Here is a 24,618-nt window from a genome sequence, read left to right as displayed (position 1 = left end):
ACTGAATCAGGTTCAAGGTTTTGACTCTTACTCTCAAAGCCCTGAGCAGTCCAGAACTTCACTTATCCAAGTTGGGGAAGAATATGTTTGGCAGGAACCTGAGGAGATTCATCAGGAGAGCTTTAAACCCATGCCCCAACGGAAAGGAGCCATCCAAGATAGGGATTCTAATGTAGGAGAGCAATTAGCAGTGATTTTGGATATCTCACACTAGGGAAAAGGTCCCTGTTTGGCCCCAGGGCCATTAACGCTGACCCATGTTTCGGTAACCTCATGGTTGGATTACTACAATGCGCTCTATGTGGGGTTACCCTTGAAGACAACCCAGAAACTACAACTAGTCCAGAATGTGGCAGTCCCATGGTTGTCAGCCAACCACCAAGAACATATGTTGCCCATTTTGAAACATCTTCATTGGCTGCCAGTTTGTTTCCAAGTTCATTTCAAGTGTTAGTTAAGACCTTTGGATGCATTAGGAATCAAAGGGATCATTTCCTTCCATATGTTCCCCTGTACCAACTACAGTTATTAGCCATCTGTTGGCTGTCCTACCACACCAACCAGACCTAGGTTCCTGCTCACTGGAAGAGGCTTCCTGAAGAGATGAGGAGCCCCCCCCCCCCCCCCGCTTTCCAGAATGCCCGGGAGGTGCTGGAAGACCTGCCTGTTTGATTGAGAATTCTAGAGGGTTTGGAAATCAGATACATTTTGGGGAGGGGCATAGGGTTTATTAGTTTTACTGGGGATGTTTTAATTATTAATAGTTAACAATAAGTTTATTATTGGTTTTTGTTTTCGTTGGGGATGATTTGGTTGAAGCTGTTTCAATTATTTTTATAAACCTCCTTGAACCAAATGGGAAGGTGGGATATAAATATTTTCATAAATAAATAAACCCAGTCATTACTTTCCACCCTGCCTCATCTGAAACTTCCATGTTTATTTGCCTAATACAAATACTTACTGAAATTAATTACATGTCACTTTAATTGTTAGAACCCAACTGGACTGATAATAGACATGCCAGCGCCTGCCTCAAAACCTCAAATCAGTAGAGACACATGACTAATCTGCATTGGCATTATGCTAGGTCTAATAATAAAATCTTGTGATACATCATGAAATGTTTCATGTTATGCATCTCTCTATGATGAAGTGGACTGTTTTCAAATGGGTGTTCACTGCAGAGGGAAAGATAATGCATCCTGGGCTTTATTGAAGCTAGTGGACACCAAGAAGCATATCAGCAGCATCATAAAGCTCATGGTCACCAGGTTGGGAATCACTGTGCTATATGATCTGCCAGAGGGGTCCCAACCTATGGATAAGTTGACCAAAATGTTCCCAGTTGTAATGACAGCACTGAGTTACTGTACTGCCTCTCCAAATAATGGGAACTGAAGCATTCACAAATTTCCCTGGCTCGAGGAATAAATCCCACTAACAATTTAGGTTACTTACAGTGCCATCCTAAGTATAGTTACACATTTCTAAGGTTATTGGAAGGGTGTGACTGTTTAGGATTGCACTGTCAGAGAGCAAACCTAAGCAGTTCTCCTTAGAATCCTATTCAGGTCTGTTCAGTAGGGCATACTCACAGGAAAGTATTTGTTTTAGGATTGCACTGTTGCATTGGAATACCACGAGCACTTTCCTGGGAATGAGCCACACGGAAACAAACCAAGCGCAATTTGGAGAAGACGTGCTTAATGTCATAGTCAGGGCTACATAACATTTTTCTATGAAACATAAGTTCCGCTTCTGCGAAAATGCCCTATATTATTTGTGTTAGTTCTTTTACCCTTGCGGAGTAAAACCATCAATGTTATAGTATCACAAAGTATGCAGGAAACTACTGGCAAAATCATTTTCTGGCACATCTGACTGACAGTTCAGAAAGTGTAAAACACTTCATAGATCTTATGTGAGGAAATCTAAGCACGTAGAATTGAACCATATAGCTTCTTTTGTAAAAGAAAATCTAATACTCTCAAATATGTGTGTTACTTAGTACAAGCAAGTTCACGTTTATTTGTGGTTATTGGGTCAAATACTGAATCAAAATAATGCTCTTTCCCTTGGTACATTGAATGGAAATACATATTATACCCTATCATGAAGCTACTGTCAAAATATTTTCTTCTCTTTTTCCCTAAACCATACATGCCATGCTGAGGTAGACTGCCTATCATTAAGACACACTCTACCAGGGCAAAAGCCACATCTGCGGCCTTTTCAGCTGGCCTCCCATAGCTCAGTGTCTGCAGAGCTGCCATGTGGTCTGTTCCATCAACATTTATAAAGCATTATTTGATGGATGTTGACTCTGGATCAGATGCTACAGTGGGGAAAGTGGTGTAGCAGAAACTCTTCTGCTTATGTCACCCTATCCCTCCTCCATGGTGGATTACCTTGCTATTCTTCAATGTGGGACTGCACTGAAGCCACAAAGATGAAAACAGGGTTGCAGTTACCTGTAACTGATGTTCATCAAATGGCTTCTATGCAGGCACACATCCCTCCCTCCTTCCCTGCTGTGGGCAATGTACCTTCTCATCTCAGCTCATGGCAGCAAGTTAGGAGAACTGAGGGAGGATTACTAACCCCTCCCATATCATGTGACAAATTTGTTAAACATTTATCACATGATATGACCATATATGATTATACTGACTCCAAAATGGCCAATGATGGGCCTGTGGAGGGATGGGAAGGGGAGGGGCTATGTTTCCTTACCATATTCTGCATATTTGTGCCACTTCTGGGGTTTCTCGAAGCCTGAATAATGTTTCAGGGGTTTCTCAACAGTAAAAAAGTTGAGAAAGTCTGTCCTAAACTGTCAGAATGTTTAGCAATGTTCAGTCGCAATTTCGCATTCCCACACCCTGCTCCAGAACACTCACTGTCACTGGTGGTTCAAGGAGGTAGATAGGAAGAAACATCATGATCCAGGTTTTTCAGGGGAGAACTAAACATAAGGATCCCATATCTAGAGGTAGCCCTGTGTTACTGTACCTCCAGTGCTTTTCAAATGATAGGAAAGGTTATTTGGAAATGAATGGATAGTCAGTTTTTGATCACGGATAGTAATGGTTGGAGCTATTTTATAGTGACATGATGAAAGGGTGATAATGGTCCACTATTTTATAGTAATACAACAAAAACAGTTGCATGGCACTTCAACAAACTAGAAAATGTATGGTAAGACTATGTATATGATTATCAGACAGAAAGATAGAGATGGAATAAAGAAAATATGGCCAAAAGGCACTGACATGTCTCTAACAAGGCTCAGTTTTTATATAAAAACAACTGTACACAACAGCAATAAAAAATGACAACACAATCTTCCTAAATATGGTAAGTTAATTTAACACCTGGATTGGAATGCATTGTCTCAATAGAGGCCTAATGAGATAGTGTCGAGCTATTTCAGATACGGTGTGAACCTGTCCCTGATAAGAATGACAACTTTGACAAATCAGTTTACTGAAGTGGTAGACGGGAATTGGGAGTTGAAATTCAGATGCGCCAACCCACTCTAGCATCTGACAAAGCCTGCAGAAGCTCATGCACTTTCAGTTAGTCTGAAAGATGCTGCTGGACCCTTAATAAGATTCATAGCTGATATTTATTTATAGATATGCTTATTTTTAACTGAGCTCCTGTTTTCTTCATACAGTGGTATTTGCAGTCCTGTTTCTATTGCAACCGTAGCCAGCAAAAGTCTGTATAGATGGAGTAATGCTTTAGCATAGAAACCCTTGTCAACCGCCAAACAGTGGTAATATAGAGAAACTTCCAGTGTACCAGCAACCATCACCGGAAACAGAAAGAAAGTGGCTGGCATTTTCTCTCACTGCCTCTTCCATGTAATGGAGGAGCAAGGAACTCCAATGTCTTCCTCATGTATGGACTCAAAAGGTCTCCAGGATGCCACACACACACCCCACACATCACACATACACAGCTAGTGTGGAGGCATCCCTGTCTCCTGCCTCTTGTTTCCCAAAGTGGCAGCAGAAGAAAAATAACCAAACAGCCATAGAGCTGACATGATATTTGTTCTGGGGAAAACCTAGAACCAGCTTGGTGTAGTAGTTAGGAGTGCCAACATATTGGTTTCTCTCGCTCAGGAAATCCACAATTGTCTCTTTGACCGACATATCCCTTCACATGTGCCCTTGCACAAAAATTGTCATATTCACCACCTACTCAAACTTTTCATCCATTCCCTATTCCATGCAGCAGAAAAATAGCTATAGTTCTCTTCCTAGAACTCATACTTTGTGGGGTCAGCAAAATATCAATAACAGTAACATGCGTACACTCATAGATGCCTTAAACAAATTCATGGAGGACAGGTGCATCAAGGCCATTAGCTGTGAAAACTAAGGGAAATTTAGAGGCAGTAAATCCTCATTATCACTGCTCAGGTTAACAACAGCAGGAGACCTTGGCCACCATGCCCTGCTTGCACATCTTTCAAAGGCATCAGTTTGACCCCTGTGGGAAACAGTCTTCTGCTTTTAATGGACCACTGGTCTGATCCAGGATTAGTATTCATTTAAAAACCCTCATTTAAAAACCATCAGCCATTTTGTTGTCAGCACATAAGCATTCCAGCTGCGACTTTTCTGCAGTCAAATAGTAAAGGGGCAGTGAATGGGAAGGGAGAAATGTCATTGTGCAATATATACAGATGTGGAAGTTACAGCATTGTAGGAGTGTGATGCTCTAGGATTCCCCCTCCCACACACACAAAAAGATCTATGGTTTTACTATAGAGTTTTGCGGGGATCCTAAAGCCTCACACCAGCATTGTGGTATCACTTCTGGGTTTATGCAAAGTGATGTTGAACCACTCCAGTTCTTCCTCTCAATTCTCCCATCCCCTTGCCAAGAGGCAGTGGGGGACAGCAGGTGAATGACAGGAGGTCTCCTTCTGGAAACCTGGTAAAACTAGTGGGGAGAAAGAGAATACTCAGCTACTTCCCTCCCCAATCCCCTGTGTATTGTCCCCAACTGTTTCATCCCCAAGACTGCTGGTTTCTCAGACATCTTGAGGGAAGAGGGAGGCATAAGGAAAAGCGGCTTGGAAGCGGAGAGTCCTAAGCTTCTAAGGGTTCCAAGACAAGTATCAAACATTTCATCCCAGACTTGGAAAACAAAGCATTTTAATCGCACCACGGAACATTTACAGTCATGAGGTTTAAGTTCAAGGGTTCATATTAGGCTCATGCGTAAAAGAAATATAAAAAGAACATGTGATGCATTTGTCATAATATTTAACAGGTTTCAAAGCTGGTTCCAAGTCAGATGCTTAAATTCTAGCCCTCCTTCCAGCACTTTATTTCCAGATACGGGAGTCACTCAGAGTGCTCCCATATATCTTAACATTATGTTTCTAAGGATTTGCTGGTATACGAGAAAACAAGCACAAAAAAATAGTCAGCCCTAGGATAATATTTCCAGGCAGTTATGTGCAAGAAAATAAGAACACATAATGGAAAAATCCTTCAGAAGTATAACTCTCGTCTGGCTAACACTAAGCAATAAGGAAGGTACCAGCTGGAGTGTGATTGTTTTGGACTTTAGATTGTTTTAGAGAGCTGGAACTCCAATTATGCCTGTTATCTCAGCCATGGACTGTTCATGCTCCGATCTTTTCCAGTGGGGATGACCTTAAAGACCTTTAGGAAACTTCAGTTAGTGAAAAATGCAGAAGATTGCTAACTAGCATTGGTTATAGGTAACATATCTTGCGAGTATTAAGAAAGCTTCAGTGATTTCCTGTTTGCTTCTCAGCACAATTTGAGGTGTCGATTAGTACCTTGGGAATCCAAACTTTTGAGACTGGATAGCTTCCTTCTATAGTCCCCTGCTTTCAGTGCTGACATCCCCTGTTGTTACACCTGACTAACTCATGGTAACTTCAAGGGTCTTAAAAGGGTGCAACTTTGCTTGAGGTTGCACGGTTACTTGATTAAAGAGCAAGTCAGAAATCTGCTGCTAGAAATTCTGGAGCCTCTGAACATGGCCGACAATCAACTATGAGAACTGGACAAAAAATGTGTGGAAGGAAGTACTGTCAAGTTGACTTATGGTGGCCCAGTGGTGTTTTCGAAGAAAGCAACAGAGGTGGTTCATCATTGCCTACCTCTGCACAGCCACCCTAGACTGCCTTGGTGGGCTCCCATTCATGTACTAACCAAAGCTGACCCTGTTTAGCTTCTGAGATCTGGTGAGATCAGAGTAGCTTGGGACATCCACTTCAAGGCAATGTACTTAGCAAATGCTACTTTGTTGAGAAAAGTGTAGAGTATCTTTCCAACTAAACAATGACCTGCACCAGTGAGTTAAGTGTATCCTTTTATGGACCACTGGACCGAAGCAGCATCTTCTTAGTAGTAACTGTTACAGGTCTTTACTACGGTTGGTGGGGCTGATGAATTTGTGGTCCAACTTTTTTCAGTTTTTGTTAACCTACTTTGGGCAGAAAAAAATCACTCTAAATATTTTTACAACACAAACACCAGATAACGACTTTGTACTCTTCATTAATTTTACTTACATTACTAACACTGATCACTACTTCATTCACAATTACTAATCTGGGTTGTAGTTTCTTTTTCAGACTTTTTGACAGACGGAGAGGTATCCATCCTTTTAACACCCTGATTTTACAACGTGTTGGTTTATGGAAAATCATTTGTCTTTAAGTGCATGCTCTAAGAGCCCCTCTCCCAGCCTTAAATTATTCTAAAATGAATCTGAAATACTGTGATGTTTCAGAGACACTATTCCTGTAACGTCGTTGCAAAGGGTGCTGAAGAGAAATCTTGTAAATTATTTAAGAAGTTATGCAATGCAGATAAGAACACAGGCTATTTCTCTCCTGATGTTCAGATGTCAAAAGGCACGATTATATTGAAACCAGCAGCCACTTTAGGAGAATTATATATTGATGAGATTTGAAATAGGAAAACAGGCCCTCTTACCTCTGAATGCATGATGGATCAGGGATGGAAATGGTAATTGATCAAAAAACGGTCTTTGGAGAAGGGATGCCTTAGATGTCATTTACATAAAGACGAAAAATCGGCAGCTTTTCTCCGAAGTGCTTCTGGCACCTTAAAAGAGAAAAGTTCTGATAACTTTCAAGTTTATTTGATCTTATGAAGATCCTCAAGATAGGAAGGAGGATGGATGGGGAAAGAAGAACATAAGAAGATTCCCACTGGGTCAGTTCAATGATTTATCTAATTTGCCATCTTTTTTTCCCAATTCAGTTAGAGGAAACCCATAAGCAATGTATATAGGTAGCAGCCCTCTCCTCTGTAGAGGTGTTCTACTTGGCTTTTACTCTAGTAGTTTCTGACACATCCATTCACTATTCTCCATTAATTTGCCTATTTTTAAATATATATATATATAAGCTAGAGACCATCGCCATATTGTACAGTTTTGAATTCCATAAGTTCACGGTGAATTTGTCTGTGCACTTCTCACTATGAACAACAGCTACTGTAGTATGTAAATCATTTCAATTATCAGACTGTAAGGCTCGCTCACATTGGGACAACCACAAAGCAAATAAAATACATTTGTAGAAACTGAAACCTTGTGTAAGATTTCAGACAGAGTTCTAATGTGTATAAATAGAAATAATATAAGGCATCATCCTAAATAATGTTGTACATTTTAAAGCTCTAAAAATCAACATTATCCTCTTTTAGGTAGCCAGGCAAAACCCTTTCTTTTTAACTAGGCTTTTAATCAAAGGGTTTTATCTTTTTAGCTCTCTTTAGTTCTTGCTTCTAGCCTGAGGACTGTTTTAGATATTTTTTGGTAGTCCAGTAGTTGTTTAATGCTACTTTTATGATCATGTATTTTTAGTATTGCGAATTGCGGTCATTTTTATGGTTTTGTGAAATTGTTTTTATTTATGAGCTGCCTCAAGCAGTCTCTGGAGACGCAGCATATATTCTAAATCAATCATCATCATAATAAATAATAAACTTTAATCTTACAGCTCACCCTTCTCTGGTAGGCTCAAGGCAGGTAACAAATAACCAAACATTCCAATACAATTTCAATAAACATTAAAACATTAATTAAATAAGTCAACTAGGTTCCAAAAATTAATTAAATTAATTAAAAGCTGTTTCTCCTTATATTTGAAAACCTTGTACGGGAGGGGCTTTGTCGGTGTTAGAGCAGATTTCTTCCAATGGCTCTTAGGTTTTGAGATGGTATTAAAGGTAGGCAAGCCAGTATTTGTTGGTGTGTAATTCTTGGCCTCAGCCATAGGTGCAGCAGAACAGGTCCTCTGGAATTGTTTAAAGCCTCGGAGGGCCCTGATCTCCCTTGGCAGAGAGTTCCACCAGGCCAGGGCCAAGACTGAGGAGCTGGGGACCCAAAGCAGCTTTTGCTCACATGATATTAGTGTGTAGGGAAACAGGCAATCCCAAAGATACATGTGTAACATTCAGGGTATATACATTTCATTAGTCATATCAGAGCTCTTCCGATTTGTTTTTAAATTCCTCAGGTTTTTTTTCATCCAAGGGGAAAAAATTCCACATTCATAAATGTCTCTCAATCTCATAAAACCCCAGTGCTCATATTTACCTTAGAGGTACAAGCAGCATGACAGAACTGCTCGTCCCCAAGCGGTGAATTAAGAAAAGAAGCCCTGAGCCAAATGGAATTAGCTTCTTTACACAGTGGCATAGCTCTAGCCTGCCTAGCAAGCTGGCTCCTCATGCCTAATCAATGGCTTCTCACTTTACTATGTTTACTTAGTGTTTTAGAAGTCATCTTGCGCTTTAGGCAGCACAAAATGGGGGACTGAAGAACAGCCTTTTTCAGACTTTTGACCATGGAGTAACCCCTGAAATATCCTTCAGGCTTCAAGTAACCCCAGTAGTGATGCCATCTGGCCACACCACCCTGCCATGCCCCTGGAATAAAATAAAATGCTTGTTAAATAAGTTGATTTCGTTGTTGTGTATGCAGTACCCTAGATGAGCAAAACTAGGAAGCATTCATCTCAGCTGTCATAAAGCCCAGCATGCAAAACAGCAGTTCTACTCATGAGAAATGAACTCTGGAGATCACTTCTAAATTTGGGAGATCACCAGGCACCACCAGGAAGTTGGCAATCCTTGCAAGACCTGAGAATATATCTTCCCAGGGTCAGAAATGTCTGCTGGGGAGGGGGAAACCTGGGAAGAAAGGAATCCTTGTGCAGGGTGTGCACTATCCTTGCACTGGTTCCAGGGGTAGTAGCTCTTGGCTAGGGATGCCAGCCTTCAGGTGGGACCTTTCAATCCCCTTAAATGACAGCTCATCTCCAGATTACAGAGATCAGTTTCCTTGGCTGCTTTGGAGGGTAGACTGTGGCATTGGACTCAGTCCTCTCCTACTTGAGTATCTGAATTCCTTTGCTTACAACAGGCTTACTCCTGGCATTTTCTGTTGGTGGGACTCTAAGAAGAAATCCTGAGAGGAGAAATGGGATGAGCAATGGGGGTAGTGCCGCAGGTACAGCTCTTCCCTCCCATCCCTTTTCCATTGTGTATGAATTCAGCAAGGCCACCACAGACCAGACAGATAAGCAGAAAGCCAATCTACCCCCCAGGTTTGTTATATATAGGCTCATCCAGGGTTTCGTGAAATGCTGGGGTTTCTTGATGGCCCTGGAAAAGTTTCCTGAAGGGGTAGGAGTTCATTTTTATATGTTTTTAAAATTTGTTAAACATTTAGCGAATGATATGATCATATATGGTCATGTCAATCTGCTCCCCCACCCAAATTGCCCAATGATGGGCCAGGAGGGGGTGGGAAGGGGATGTGTCCTCAATGGGCACCTATTCTGCATGATCACACCACTTCTGGAGTTTCTTGAAGCCTGGAGAATGTTTCAGGGGTTTCTCAACAGTAAAAAGTTGAGAAAGGCTGACCTATAATCAGACTCATCATAAGATCTCCCAAAGAATTAAGAGTTGAAACATTCTTCCTGTATAACAGGCCCATCTTCATCTACAGAGAAAAGGGTAATCTGTTCATCCATTCCATGAAATTTTTGGCTCTTAGAACACAGCTTCCATGTAAGCTATTTTTATTAACACACACACAGCAGTGGGGAAACAAGTAGTCCTTGATGAGACCACACGGAAAATATGTGCTTTGAAACAGAACACTGATTGCTTTCATTCTCATCTAACACAAAGAAAAAATAGCTACATTTGAAGGAGAGGAAGGATGAAGTGAGATGAGGGAAAGATACTTGACCAGTGCCCAAACAACTTATTTTTAACTACGTTGTCAGAATGGAAAGTCTTTAAATATAAACTCTTGTTAAGTTCTCCATTGGGCAGAGCTGTTCCCGTGCACATGGTGAAAAGGCTAGATCAAGACTTCAAAAATAAGGGATTGCTTTGGAATGAAAGCTTCTGCTAAGTCAATTCCTCTGAAGTAGGAGAAATTTACAGAGGGAGGGGCAAAGCAGGAGTACTGAATTCCTTTCAAAATTTGGGGGTGTCCGTTTGATCAAACTGATGCAGTCACTCTATGCCAGCCTTTTTCAACCTTTTGACCATGGAAGAGCCCCTGAAATAATTTTTCAGATTTCGAGGAGCCCTGGAAGTGATGCTCCCTGCCACACCCCCAGAAGTGACATCGCAACTCACATTCTTAGCCCTCCTTTTGCTCCCTCCCCCTGCTCGGCCTCATGTAGGCTGGAAAGAAGAGCAGGAGCTGAGAAGACAGCCCAGACCTCTCGCCCATACCACAGTACTTCAGAGTGCCCACAGACAGAGTGTCCACAGACAGAGTGCCCACAGAGTGCTTCTGAGCTCCCACAGACCCCCAGGGATCCACAGACTTCTGGTTTGGAATCCCTGCTCTACAAAGCCAAGATGCCGCTGTACGTACACCATTTGGTGACACTGACTGGTCCAGAATAGAGGAAGAAGTGCGCCAAGGTTGCATTCCCCCCTTTCCTGTTTAACTTGTATGCTGAGATCATTATATTTCAATTTCTATACCGCCACTCCCAAAATGGCTCATGGCAGTTCACAAAAGATTCCCATAAAACAATAATTATAATCATTAAAACCCTGGTTACGACCCCCCCCCCCCAGCTTAACAGACCTCCTAAACAAGTGACTCAGGGGGCACTAAGATCTCAAAATATCTATGAAATATCTATGAGTTGTATTAGTCTGTGCAGGACCAGCTGAGCCCCAGAGAGAGTAGGATCTCTATCCCTCCTTATACCCATCTTACAACAATGCCTGCTTACTTTTTACTTTTTTACTTTTTTTACTTTTAATCCTACGTGTTTTTAAAAGTTAACTATTTTACAAAACTTTGAAAGCAGCCTTAAGTATTAGCATAAGGGAAATGTAAAAATTCTCTAAACATATGAAGGGGAGGGGAGGGAAGCTGGACTTGTCATTAATTAGGGGATACTGGCTTGGTCTGCAGGAAAGAGGAACAAAACTCAAAAGGAAAATAGAGAGATGCCAAAAGTCACACAATACCTTCCAGAGTTACAATAAAACCTAAGCAGATTTACAGTGATTTACAACTTCAATCAGCATATTGATTATATGGTCTAAGAAGGATGTAACTCCGTTTAGGATTGTTCTATATGAAATGTTTTGCTCTGTAACTCTCTATAAACACTTACAGATGTACAAAGGGAAAAGTTTGTAACTAGAGAGGCCAAAAGGCCATGAAAATGCAAGTGGTAGCCTGTCCATCAAGTTTCTTCATAGAGCTCAAATGCTTACAAGATAAGAACAGAGTGACCCACTCACAACATGAGTTATAGGAAGTAATATTCTCTGTCTCACTATGCTAACTCAACACAAACAAGGGGCAATTACCTCCTCGAGTGGGAAAGACGGCCCTAGACTTGAATGCGTCTTAGTTCAATAGAATCAATTTTGTCAACAGAAACTATTCCAGCAGTTTTATGCTGGAGTTTCCCTTTGAATTTTTGTTTCCTTGAAGTCTGGTGACTTTAAGGGCAGCAGCAGAACACTCTGGGAGACTGAAAATGTTCTTTTATTGGTTTCTGAATTTTGACATTTTTTTCACCGGATGACAAAAGGAGGGACAAAATAACCCAACCTATGTATACAGGCTAGGAGCCTTAGAGGTAGAGCGGCAGGATATACTAAATGTTAAAATGCAAATATTTATTACTATTCATGTGCACATTTAAGATTTTTAAAACATCAGTATTAATTGTACACTGTTGCACAGATCCAGTACATATTGACAGATGGATAAAATGACCCAATACAAAGGCCCAAATGCATTTCAGCCCCTCTTGGGGTCCTCGTCAGTGGTCTGATATTAAAATGTATTGATACAGTGTTGTACTAGAGACTATAAAGTGGTAAAAGGAATTCAAAGAAGAGGCTTCTACTAGTATAAAATGTCTACAGATATATTTCTCTAGGAGCCCCCCATGTAAAATATTTATTTGCCAAAATTCTACCCTTACTATTGCCCTCTCTTAGACTGAATGCATTCTTACAGTGTCTTGTATCTTGTGAGATGTTTTCAGTGCATCTGCAAAGGTGGGCTCTCATCCATGAAAGTTTATTCCTCAAGTAATTCAATAGTCTTTATAATGTTACAGGACTCTTAGTTGGCTGTGCTGGAACAGACTCACAAACAATCAGAATTCTGCTCACATAAAAACATCCTTTAAAAGTAAGTTCTAAGACTGAAGGCTTCTGTTTCTAAGAATGACATCACTCAAGCCATCTTGGACAATCCCATTCTATACAATTAAAAACCCTGTCTACATAAAAGATAGTCTGGTAAAAAAAAATACACAATAATTCTGGAGCAGGAAAGAAACAACTTATTGTGCAAAAATGGAAGATAGATTCATCAAGTGATTGAAGCACCGTATGAAATTCCACATTTTACACTTATAAGTGTACAGGAAATGCAGCTTTGTGGTTGCTAGATCGTTCGAAGCGTTGTGGAATTAAAGCTACCAGCAACACTTTTGCGGTAACGAACAGCTGCTAGGATTCAATCAGCAATATTTTGCATAACAACAGAAAGTGTTTGCCATTGGCCTTGTGGGAGGAATAACAGTCTAATAATTGAAATGAACTGCACACTACAGTAGCCAGTTTCCACAATGAGAAAGATTATGCAAAACAGAATGGTTCATACAAACAGAAAAATCGTGGCATTTTGTTGTCATGCAAAATGGAAATTCTGTTCATCAGCTTGGTAATAAAACTGAATCATCCAGATGATATCCTGCTTTTGCAGTGTGTAACGTTGAAATAATTGGACCAAATGGGATACTTCACACAGTCAGATTTTACCAAGTGATTTAGAAATATGGCTGGCCACATTGCACAGGGACCAGGTTGGAGGCTGAAGACACCTTCTGCCTTTCTGAGCCTGCAAGTCCAGTGACAACCCTTGTTGCATTTCTGCTCATTTAGAAACTGAGCCCGTTTGTTCTAGAACTACGCTTTTGTGAGTTCCCCCTATGTAGCCATGAAGATTAAACTTCCCATAAAACATAGAGCCGAACATCTGCACTGACAGCTGTGTACATAGATTAAAACCCAGAAAGAAGAAGATAAGGAGGTTGGAGTGTGTTTCAAAAGGAACACTGTTATGCTTGCTGGGGAGCAAATTTTTCTCACCAGCAAACATGGCAAGGCATTACCTGAACAAAAGGGAAATGTCCCTTATAACAACGTAATTAAGCTGCTTTAATTCCGCAGGCTGGACCAATCAGACTCTGCTGTCAGGTTCAAACAGGCTGCCCGGGCAGAGTCAAGTCCTGTGTGCTCGAGATGGCATTTATTCAAGATTCCTTAGACAGGTAAGGTGATGGCTACCAAATACAACAAATGCCTTCAGGGAGACTCCTATCAGTGGTGAATCCGATCTGGGGCAGTGTGCTATGCAAACCCAGACCCATCTATGAAGTATAAAGGTCTAAAGAAGATGCAAGAACTTTATCAAGAATAAAAAGAGTTGGTTTTTATACCCTGCATTTCACTACCCAAAGGAGTCCCAAAGCAGCTTGCAAATGCCTTGCCTTCCTCTCCCCACAACAGACCCCCTGTGAGGTAGGTGAGGCTGAGAGAGCTCTGACTGGACTGCTTGGTCAGAACAGCACTATCAGGCCTGTGATGAGCCCGAGGTCAGCCAGCTGGCTGCATGTGGAGGAGTGGGGAATTAAACCCAGCTTCCCAGATTAGAAGCTGCTGCTCTTAACCACTACACCTAGCTGGCTTTCTACAGGTTCATAACAATGTTCTGGGTAAAGAACAAATAGGGAGTCAAGCAGGCATCTGTGTGAGTTATCTCTCCCGGACTGTCTGCATATTTACACAACTGCTATCTGAGCTCTGCTGTGCTCTATGGCAGTGGTCCCCAACCCCCGGTCCGCAGCCGGAAGCTGCCAATTAGCTTGCGGCCCGGCAAGCTTCTTGCTGCAGGGGGGGGGAGAGGGAAGTGTGGCCGCCGGCATGCCAGTGGCGCAAACGCACATGCGTGGACCTGCTGCGCATGCGCATTTGCGCCCCCACCAGGAGGGCAAACACGCATGTGCGGCAGGTTTGCACACGTGCACATGCACAAAACTGCCACCCGTATGTGTTTGCGGCCCCACTGGGCGCAACCGCACATGAGCAGCAGGTCTGTGCATGCGCGTTTATACGGACCTGGGTCGCCCTCTCCCCCCACCCCTTGGCAGCAGTCTGCAACCGGAAAAAGGTTGCGGACCTCTGCTCTATGCTACAGTGCTAGATGCAGCTAACCGGCAACCGGCCGTGGCAGGTGGCAGTCAGCCCGTCACAGAGTGAAAGGGCAAATATGTCATTGGTGAAGATTCACTAATACAGCCACACAAAACAATGGTCATGTGTGGGTATATTCACTATAGAAGCACACAAACGATATAATCTGGTCTAAAAGACAAGAAACGGAGGTGGCAGGGATAAATTAGGGAATATGATACATTAATTGCAGTTACATGTACTTAGGTTTACGTTTCAATAGGGAAAAGGGACCAACAACCTGCTCCAAAGGCTTCACAGACATTGGTGAATTTTGAGGAGAGATTTGAAAGTCGTTAGAGAGATGAAAACACGTGGGTGTTTTGAGATGGAGAGCTTTTCTGCATGAACAGCTTACTGCAGATGTTCCCAGCAGTCAAGCTTTTAAACATGACTTCAAATTCAGTATCTGCCTTTATGCACCATTCTCTTTTATCTGGTGCATTTATTCCGCAGCTGCAACTCCAAAAATGTAGCTTTCTTTAATCAGGTTGCAATGTCACTTGTGACATGGGGTGGGGGTGGGGAGAGGCTTCAGATTCAAACATAGATCAACCTACTTTCTCTTCCCTCAGCTGTAATTTTTATCTTTACACTAAACAAATCCAAAGATCATTCCCCGTTTATTTCATATTTTTATTTATTTATATTTCGATCTTCCCCTGCCACTACTGAAACCAGTCCGGCTCGTGGCAGTTTGCGGTAAAAGAATAAAATACAATATGACATAATAAAAATACAATATGACCCCTCAACAATAACAGTAACCAAGCTGTCGGGAAAACAAACGAAAAACCCACCCCTCCCCAGTCCATCCCCAATAACCACCGTCATCCTCTGGAGAGAGACTATGGCCAGATATCAAAGGCAGTGTCCAATCTTCCTGGCTGACCACAACCAAATGCCTGGTGGAAGAGCTCCATCTTACAGGCCCTGCGGAATGATGAAAACTCCACCAAGGCCATCAGCTCTTCTGGGAGCTTATTCCACCAGGTTGTGGTCAGGACCAAAAAGGCCCTAGCTCTGGTCAAGGACAGTCAAACCACCCAGGGGCCAGGAACCACCAGCAAATTCATACCCACCGAGCAAAGAGCCCTACAGGAGGCATAAGGAGACAAGCGGTCCCTCAGATACAATTTCTTACCTACTCTACAGCATTGTGGTTCCCAGCAGAATTTTAAAAGGTTCAAGGGATAGAATAAACCCACTTGAAACTACATGGATAACCGAAGGAAAACATGGAAAACAAGATAGGTTATTTTTAAAAACGAACAAAAATATTTAACAACCCCCCCCCCAAAAAAAAAACTGAGTTAAATACTAATGATCAACCAGGAGCTGTAGATTTCAGCAGGGAAAGCTTCTCTCACACAGATCATATACAAATATAGCCCTCTGCTGCTACTTTCATGCTAGACCAGGCAAATCCTATTGGAATTCTACGACACCTTTCTACACTCAGTCTCCAGACAGGGGAATTTAAGAGAAGATCAAATGTTACCTCTCATATTTAATTCACACTCCTGTAATCTGACATTTCTTCCCTCTCCCTCTTGCCTTCGGCCCTCTAACTCTCACTCCTCAAAACCTAACTGACTGAGCCTTCTCCTGTCAGATCTTAACCTTTCCCACTACCCAGCTCCTATTGGTTGTTTCATGGCACTGCTCTCACGGACTCCTGCGTTGTTCTACTTTTCTCAGTCATTCAACCACAATAAGCATTCCCTGTCACTAGATGCAAAGAGGGAAAGAGACACAGGAGGAGTCACGGAGGTGCCACTTTTGGCAGAAGCCACAGGTATGGCCTAACACCTCATGTTAGTCAACGTATGAGATTTTAAGGATCCTTTGAAATCTCCAGAACCAACATGGTCTTCTCAGCCCCCTCAGTCCATCAAAGGCGACTTAGTCAGGCCACAATGACTGAAAGGAGCCCCCAGTTACAAAAGCAGTAAACCTCTGAATACCACCATTATTTATTTATTTATCATACGGCATGTGAGCAATATAGCTGGAAGATCCTAAGATTGTGTGGCAAACAGGCAAGAGATGTTTGGGGGTAGTTTACCTTTGCCTGACCCTTGAAGGTCACACTTCCAAGTGCTAGCCAGGGCCAGCCTTACTTAGCTTTCAAGATCTGACGGGATCGCGCTAGCCAGGGCTATCCAGGGTGTGTTCTGAATACCACTGCTGGCATCAACAAGGGAGGGCCTCGGCCTCTATGCCCTGTATGTTTGGCTTTCCAAGGTAATTGGTTAGCCACTGGGCGAAACAGGTTGCTGGACTAGATACAACAGTTATCTGATCCAGCCAGCTGTGCTTATGAAGAAGAAGAAGAAGAAGAAGAAGAAGAAGAAGAAGAAGAAGAAGAAGAAGAAGAAGAAGAAGAAGAAGAAGAAGAAGAAGAAGAAGAAGAAGAAGAAGAAGAAGAGTTGGTTCTTATACGCCGCTTTTCTCTACCTGAAGGAGGCTCAAAGCGGCTTACAGTCGCCTTCCCTTCCCTCTCCCCACAACAGACACCCTGTGAGGTGGGTGAGGCTGAGAGAGCGCTGATATCACTGCTCGGTCAGAACAGTTTTATCAGGGCCGTGGCAAGCCCAAGGTCACCCAGCTGGCTGCATGTGGGGGAGCGCAGAATCGAACCCAGCTCGCCAGATTAGAAGTCCACACTCCTAACCACTACACCAAACTGGCTCTCACTTATATTCTTATAGACAGCTTTGCTTGCCACCAAGTTGGAGATAACGGCAGCACTGAAGAACACAGAATCTGTCTTGCCAGATTGTATTGATTTATGTGCTACATTTCCTGTAAACCTTCCCGTCTCTTGAGAGTGAGATTAAACATTTTTAAGTCCCAAATAAATACAATAAAATACAAACTTTCCATAAACCAACCGAAAACTACAAGTGCACCAAAGAATCCCTCCATGTCACAATTTGTTCAGAACATTTTTCTGTCTTAAAAACAAAAACAAAAACAACCTTATGTTGGATTTTTTTTAAAAAACAACTCCTCTCAACTGATTCTCTGACTTGAATTTTTCAGTAGTCAAGGGGGTAAAAAAAAAAAATTAATCCCAGTCTCCAAAGCTTATTCTTTGCTTCCTACTGTTTTGGGAAAGAAGCAGCTACTCAGAGGAAAAGTCCTGCTCTTGACTATACAGAGGGAAGAAAAGAACTACAAAGTTCTTTCGCAGCTTGACTGTTCCAGATGCATTGCCCGGGACACAAAAACACCGGATGACAAAGTGGGGCTTTTTAAAAGGGACACCATAAGCTTTCCGCTGGAGAATATGTTCCTCCTTGACAAACAGCCAGTGTGTTGTAGTAGCTAAAAAGTGTGAACTGTTATCTGGAGAACTGGGTTGATTCCCCACTCCTCCACATGCAGCCAGCTGGGTGACCTTGGGCTAATCACAGTTCTGTTAGAGCTGTTCTTGCAGTTCTATCAGAACTTTCACAGCCCCACCTATCTCACAGGGTGTCTGCTGTGGGGACGGGAAGGGAAAAGGAAAGGGAAATCCACTTTGGGACTCCTTCAGGTAGTGAAAAGCTGCGTATTAAAAAAAAAACCACAGCTCCTCCTCCTTTTCTTCTATGGGGAGAAACCACAATGGTAATTGAACAAAATGGAAGCTAAAAGGCTCCAGAAGTGCTGCAAGGGGGAAATCACAGACCCAGAACCCAAAGCAGCATCCATTTGACCCAGTACAGTAAAACTTGCACCGTGAAAACCAAGTCTCTTTGTTATTTAGTGAATTTATATACTGTGCCCCTCTGCAGAGTCCTGTTTATTGCACACCTCCGATTTTGTTGTTGTCTGTATCATTTATAAAGCTTCCTGCAGTGAGTAATAGAGAGATACAGTCTGTTCTTCCTCGCGGTTACAGTGTGATTGGTGATAACGAATTGTCCGCAACAACAGAAGGTTACAATGCTCTTTAACTAAAATGTTTCATTATTTTGAAACATGGCCAGAAACAGAAGAGCAGTTCGGGAAAGTGATAAAGGTTTTAACATGGAGTTTCATCAAGACTGAACCTTGGGCCTCTCCTAATGGATTGCATCACGCCATAAGTGCCCTCCATATTTTTCAGCAACTGCTTTGCAACCAGTAGAAACAGACAAGAGGGTTCTGCATGGCAGCTGCTGACAGCTTAGTGATTTCAGAGAGCGAGCTGAAAATGGAAGGCACTCCCATTGTGTTTTCAAACAGCAAGGAGAGTCGTCCCTTGGCAAAATAAATAAAAGTCTAGGTTTTCTCCGCTACCAAAATGCTAGGAGGCGTTGGGCAAGTAATTTTGCCCAGCATCTCTTGTGCAATATAAGGAAAATAATATAATATCTAATATCTGTCCATCTATCACATTTTTTAAATCACACCATTTCTCCAGTGCAGCTGACCTGGCTCCCGCACTCTCCATTTTCACAGGAACTTTGGGAAACAGGCAAGGTAGAGAGTGAGTAGTCCAAGGTCATCTAGTAGGCTTCAGGTCACAGTGGAGATTTGAACTCAGATCTTCCAGGTTCTAATCCATCTCTTTAACCACAATATAAAACTGGCTCAGTGGGCAATTCACTCTCCATCTAACTTATATCCTGGGGCGGTTGTGCTGATAAAAGGAAGAAACCATGTCCCTTCTCATGCTTTTTTGAACAGTAATTCATGTGCGCCTTCCTCCTCTCCTCCATTTTATCCTCAAAGCAATCCTGTGAGGTAAGCTAGGCTATTCCAAAGAGGTGTTCTAAAAATGCTGATATCTATATCTATATCTATATCTATATCTATATCTATATCTATATCTATCTAGATATAGATATAGATATAGATATAGATATAGATATAGATATAGATATAGATATAGATATAGAAGAAGAAGAAAAGTTGGTTCTTATATGCCGCTTTTCCCTACCCGAAGGAGGCTCAAAGCGGCTTACAGTCGCCTTCCCATTCCTCTCCCCACAACAGATGGGTGAGGCTGAAAGAGCCCTGATATCGCTGCTCGGTCAGAACGGTTTTATCAGTGCCGTGGCGAGCCCAAGGTCACCCAGCTGGCTGCATGAGGGGGAGTGCAGAATCGAACCCGGCATGCCAGATTAGAAGTCTCAGTGGCTCAGTGTATATATAGATATAGATAGATAGATAGATAGATAGATAGATAGATAGATAGATAGATAGATAGATAGATAGATAGATAGATAGATAGATAGATAGATAGATAGATAGATAGATAGATAGATAGATAGATAGATATGCTGATAGATATGCTGATAGATATGCTTATAGATATGCTTATAGATATGCTTATAGATATGCTTATATATAAGCATATATATCAGCATTAGAGCTTAATTGCCTGCAGCCTCTGACAGCATAATCAGCTGAGCAGAAATAGAGAAACTCCTCAGGAATAATCAAATCCAATCTGAAAGTCAAGAGGTGGAGTATGTCTCCTTATTCTTCCGAAATAGCGCCCTTGCTTCTACATGCTTTACAAAATGTGTGCCACTTTAAAAGAAGTCTGCTGGTAGGGAGGGGAGTGAGCCCTCCAGGTATCTTCAAGCAAGAACAGTGTGGAAACAGAGTAGGAACATGTGACACTAAGTATTAGTTTGAGTAATGGTACAACCTTTGCAAAAGCAGCTTTGTGGATTTCTATGGTGCAACATTGCTATTTGCATTCAATTGTAAGTTAGCTTCAAATGATATTTTCAGAACTGCAAGGGAAGAAACATCAAGAGTGAAAGTTGTTAAATGCTGCATTAAATTCATTTACTGGCATTTTAAGATATGTGCATGCAGAAACCCACACACAAACATACCTACATCCACTTGTGCTAATATGATTGGCTTAAACAGACTCAGATCTTCCTAACAAGCAAGTCCAAAGATCTGGTGATAGGATTCCCTGAGGAGTTTTTAGTTACCTTTGTGGATGAGGCACAAATCCATACTCACAGTGTTTTGAGGTTTCAAAGAAAGAAATCTTTACTGGGAAAGATTATTTAGAAATGTGTATCATCTTCATCTGGTCCAGTCTCCTTACTGAAGCAAAGTACAAAAGTTTAAAGAGTAGTTACAAAAGCAGCATATTGCAGGCTGTTGGATATTTTGTCTAAAAGTAATGTTTGTTAGCAGAGTTAATATACAAATGGTGATGACTAGACAAGGCAGTGTTATAGTATAAACAGAGACTATTTTACTAGGTTAACGTGGTAGGGGAGACTTGGAAATAAAACAAGGAAATACAAAGCTTCCTACAGCTCATAATGGAGCTCTACATTCTTAGCTGTGACATGTTTGGAGTCCAAGATGGATCTCTCATTGCCCAAAACAGTTTTAGAGAAGAGCAAAGGGAGGAAGTGGAAACCCTCTTCTTCCATTATTAGTTGCAGACATGAGTAAAAACCAGGTACGCAATGGCTGGTTAAACATTTTTGCACAACAATAAACAAATCACATGACCCACACCTGCCTGTTGCCACTAGCAACTGGGGTCAATAAACACTAATCTTTTCTCTGACAGGCAGCTGCTGAATAAAATCAGAGTCCAGTAGCACCTTTAAGACCAACAAAAATTTATTCAAGGCGTGAGCTTTCGAGTGCAAGCACTCTTCGTCAGACTAAGAACTGACCATCATAACAGTAGGAATATATAAGCAAAAGTGAATCTTGTTACATTAGTAAACTGTGTCACACAGTCCCATGATAACTCTCTGCCAAACCAGCCAAAGGTGCTACTGGACTCTGATTTTATTGTGCTACTTCAGACCAACACGGCTACTCATTTGAATCTATCCTTATGGCAGCTGCTGACCCTGCTAAACAGACAAAGGCAGGACTATATTCCATACCTCTGCAGACGGAGAGAGCGGAGCCCAAGGGTGGCAGCTCTTTGCTTCCACAAAGTACATGGAACTTCTCTTCCTGAAGAAAGAAGTGGGTGGGAGCTCACCTCAAACAAAGAAATCCCCAGAGCACGTGCTCTGCAACCTCACCAGTGACCACATGATGCCACTAGTGAACACACAGGTATAGCTTAGCTCAGGGGTAGTCAACCTGTGGTCCTCCAGATGTTCATGGACTACAATTCCCATGAGCCCCTGCCAGCGTTTGCTGGCAGGGGCTCATGGGAATTGTAGTCATGAACATCTGGAGGACTACAGGTTGACTACCCCTGGCGTAGCTGCTTTAACAGCTTAATAAAAGCCCTTCAAGGCTGACCGCAGCATTGTTTTTATGAGGTGGACTAAAACAACAGAATTACCTCAGTTTTGAACACAGGCAAGAACTACACAACCCTACATGGCAACTCCTCCATTCCACACCCAGTTAATTCTGAGACACCCGAGCCATATTCAAGTTCTATCCATTGAGGGTGGTCTGCCACAAAATTCAAGTAATTATTCCCAAACTGCTTGTATGCATAATGACAAACTAATTAAATAAGACTACCCATGCACAAAAGTGGTTGTCCAGATCATCTTGGCATGAACCACCTGCTTGGCCGTGCTTCCTACCAATCCACCTGCTGGCAGTGAATAATTCTGGTTGCATCACTCCATCAATACAGATACAGAAACACAGCAAAAAATTTTTTATATTTTTTAAATTTAATTTCAGGATTTTATACTAGTCAGGATTCTGGGCTCTTCCAAGCATAGGCACAGCCAGATCAGTGACTGAGAGCCAGTGTGGTGCAGTGGTTAAGAGCAACAGTTCTCATCTAGAGAGCCATGGGTGATCTTGGACCAGTCACAGCTCTCTCAAAACTCTCTCCTTCTCATCTACCTCACAAGGTGTCTATTGTGGATAGGTAGTTGTAAGCCACTTTGAGACTACTTTGGGTAATAAAAAGTGGGGCATAAAAAACACATCTTCCTTAAAAAAATAGTAGGGCTGGGCTAGCTCTAAGGACAAGTAATTGTTATTTTAAGCATTCTTAAAGTAAACCTCTCAAAGCCAACGTGATTTGCTATTCTAGTTTTAAGTGTATTTGTTTACTCACCGTTGGCAGGGTGGGGGTGTGGGGGGGTGGACAAAACACCATACTTCTCTTTTTCTCAATCACTGTGTACTCACCAGGTCCACTGGGGATCACAGATGTATCTTTATTTATTTATTCATGTGATTTATATACTGCACCCACCCAGTCAATCACAGCTGGCTCTTTATGAGCCAGGCAGCCAGCCGACAATCAACTCCACCTCACAGATGGAGAAGGGGAGAAAAGGGACAGGCACAGTTCAGATGAAGGGTCGTTTCCTTAAGATGCGACTGCCCCTCATCAGTGGTAGAGTCAATACCACATGTTTTTTTCTACTGTCCAAAATATGCTGCAGGTAGGGAGAAATTCTTTGTAAAGTGTTTTTTTAAAATATTCAGCCACTTCAAGAGTTATAGCAAACCTTGTACAATTCAGGCAGCTTGTACAATTCGTTTTCACTGTTATTTCCATGAATGGCTATTAAACCTGAAGAAAGCCTATAGCTATAAGACTGAATATAGTGCTAAAGTACTCTGCAACTGGGCAGAAATATTTCAGAAGGCACTATTGGTCCCTCATAGGCTTGGGCACATATCCCATATAGCAGTGGTCCCCAACCTCCGGTCCGGCGACCGGTACCGGTCCATAGATCAGTTGGTACCGGGCCATGGCTCCTCCTCGTCCTCCTCCCCAACTGCTGCCTCGGGGGCTGCCCTGCCACTCTGCCGCCGGCTCACCTTTGGTGCTCTCCAGTGGCTGCCATGGCTGGGGCTCCCCCTCTGCGTGGCACTGAGGGAAAGCAAATAGAGCAGGGGCTCAGGCAGCGGCAGCGATGTCCCTCGGCAAAAGACTACTCCCCCCCCCCCGGTAAAATTGTCAAGCATTGACCGGTCCCCGGTGATAAAAAGGTTGGGGATCACTGCCATAGAGCTTTTGGACACAGAGGCCATTGGTTTTGGCCAAGGTCCAAGGGTAGCACCTTCAAAATGCTTGAGTGAGGAGGCCAAGAAAGAAAAGAGCTTTCCCCCAAGAAACCCTTGGTTGACAAAGCCTACTCTAAGCCCTCCCCACTCAGTCACTTGGTATTTTAGCAAAGACAGTGGCCCTCCCAGGAATCACTAAAGCAGTAAAATGGGGCTTCTGGCCGTTAAGGTTTATTTTGTAGGAGGCATCTCAGGAATGCAGAGGATAACTTTGTAAAATAATCTCCTCTCAAAAAAACTCATAGATACTTGCTGAGGACAAAGCGGGCTCCAGAACACATAATTTTGGAAAAAGTTGAAAGAAAATGAGGGAAAGAAAACATCTGTCTGCTTGAACCTGAGATCTTATAACATCCCGGAGGGAGGAATTTGGAAAGGTGATATGGAATTTCAAGATTGTTCTTGCCTCCCATGATTCCTCACAGACTGTCCCCCAAAGTTATAAAACATAACATTTTACAAATTTAGTAGTCAGTAGTTCCTTATCTTCTACTAGCACCTGAATTTCACAGTGAGCTGTAAAATCTGTTTAGGTCATGTATTCAGTGTGACCACAAATAGGAAAAGACAGAACAGCATGATGGAAGTATCTTGATAAAATAATTATTTAAAAAAAATTCTGACTCCCTTGCATTTGCTTACTAAAAATGGCAGGAGAAAGCTTTCCACTAGTTTAAGAAGATTTCTCCCTCTAGGGGTCTAATCCTCGCTAAATTGACTTAAGAGTTACGAGATTTGCCATTTGCTTGGCAATTTCTAAGCGAAGCCGGATCATTTAATGTAAGTAGGTTTAATTGCA

At 42.2% G+C, this 24,618-nt stretch overlaps 1 long non-coding RNA gene across 2 annotated transcripts in view; it reads right to left on the bottom strand.

Moving 5' to 3' along the window:
- The window catches only part of LOC143836777 (uncharacterized), a 690,947-nt gene that overhangs the window by 331,097 nt on the left and 335,232 nt on the right, over positions 1 to 24,618 (bottom strand). For both annotated transcript variants that reach the window (XR_013230728.1, XR_013230729.1), the window contains exon 4: positions 7,002 to 7,133. This is a non-coding gene — a long non-coding RNA (uncharacterized LOC143836777). The remainder of the gene's footprint in view (positions 1 to 7,001; positions 7,134 to 24,618) is intronic.

Source organism: Paroedura picta, chromosome 4, assembly GCF_049243985.1.
Source record: "Paroedura picta isolate Pp20150507F chromosome 4, Ppicta_v3.0, whole genome shotgun sequence".
Lineage (NCBI taxonomy): Eukaryota > Metazoa > Chordata > Lepidosauria > Squamata > Gekkonidae > Paroedura > Paroedura picta.
The sequence above is the reverse complement of the archived record's forward strand: the minus strand, read 5'-3'. Positions and strand labels throughout refer to the sequence as shown.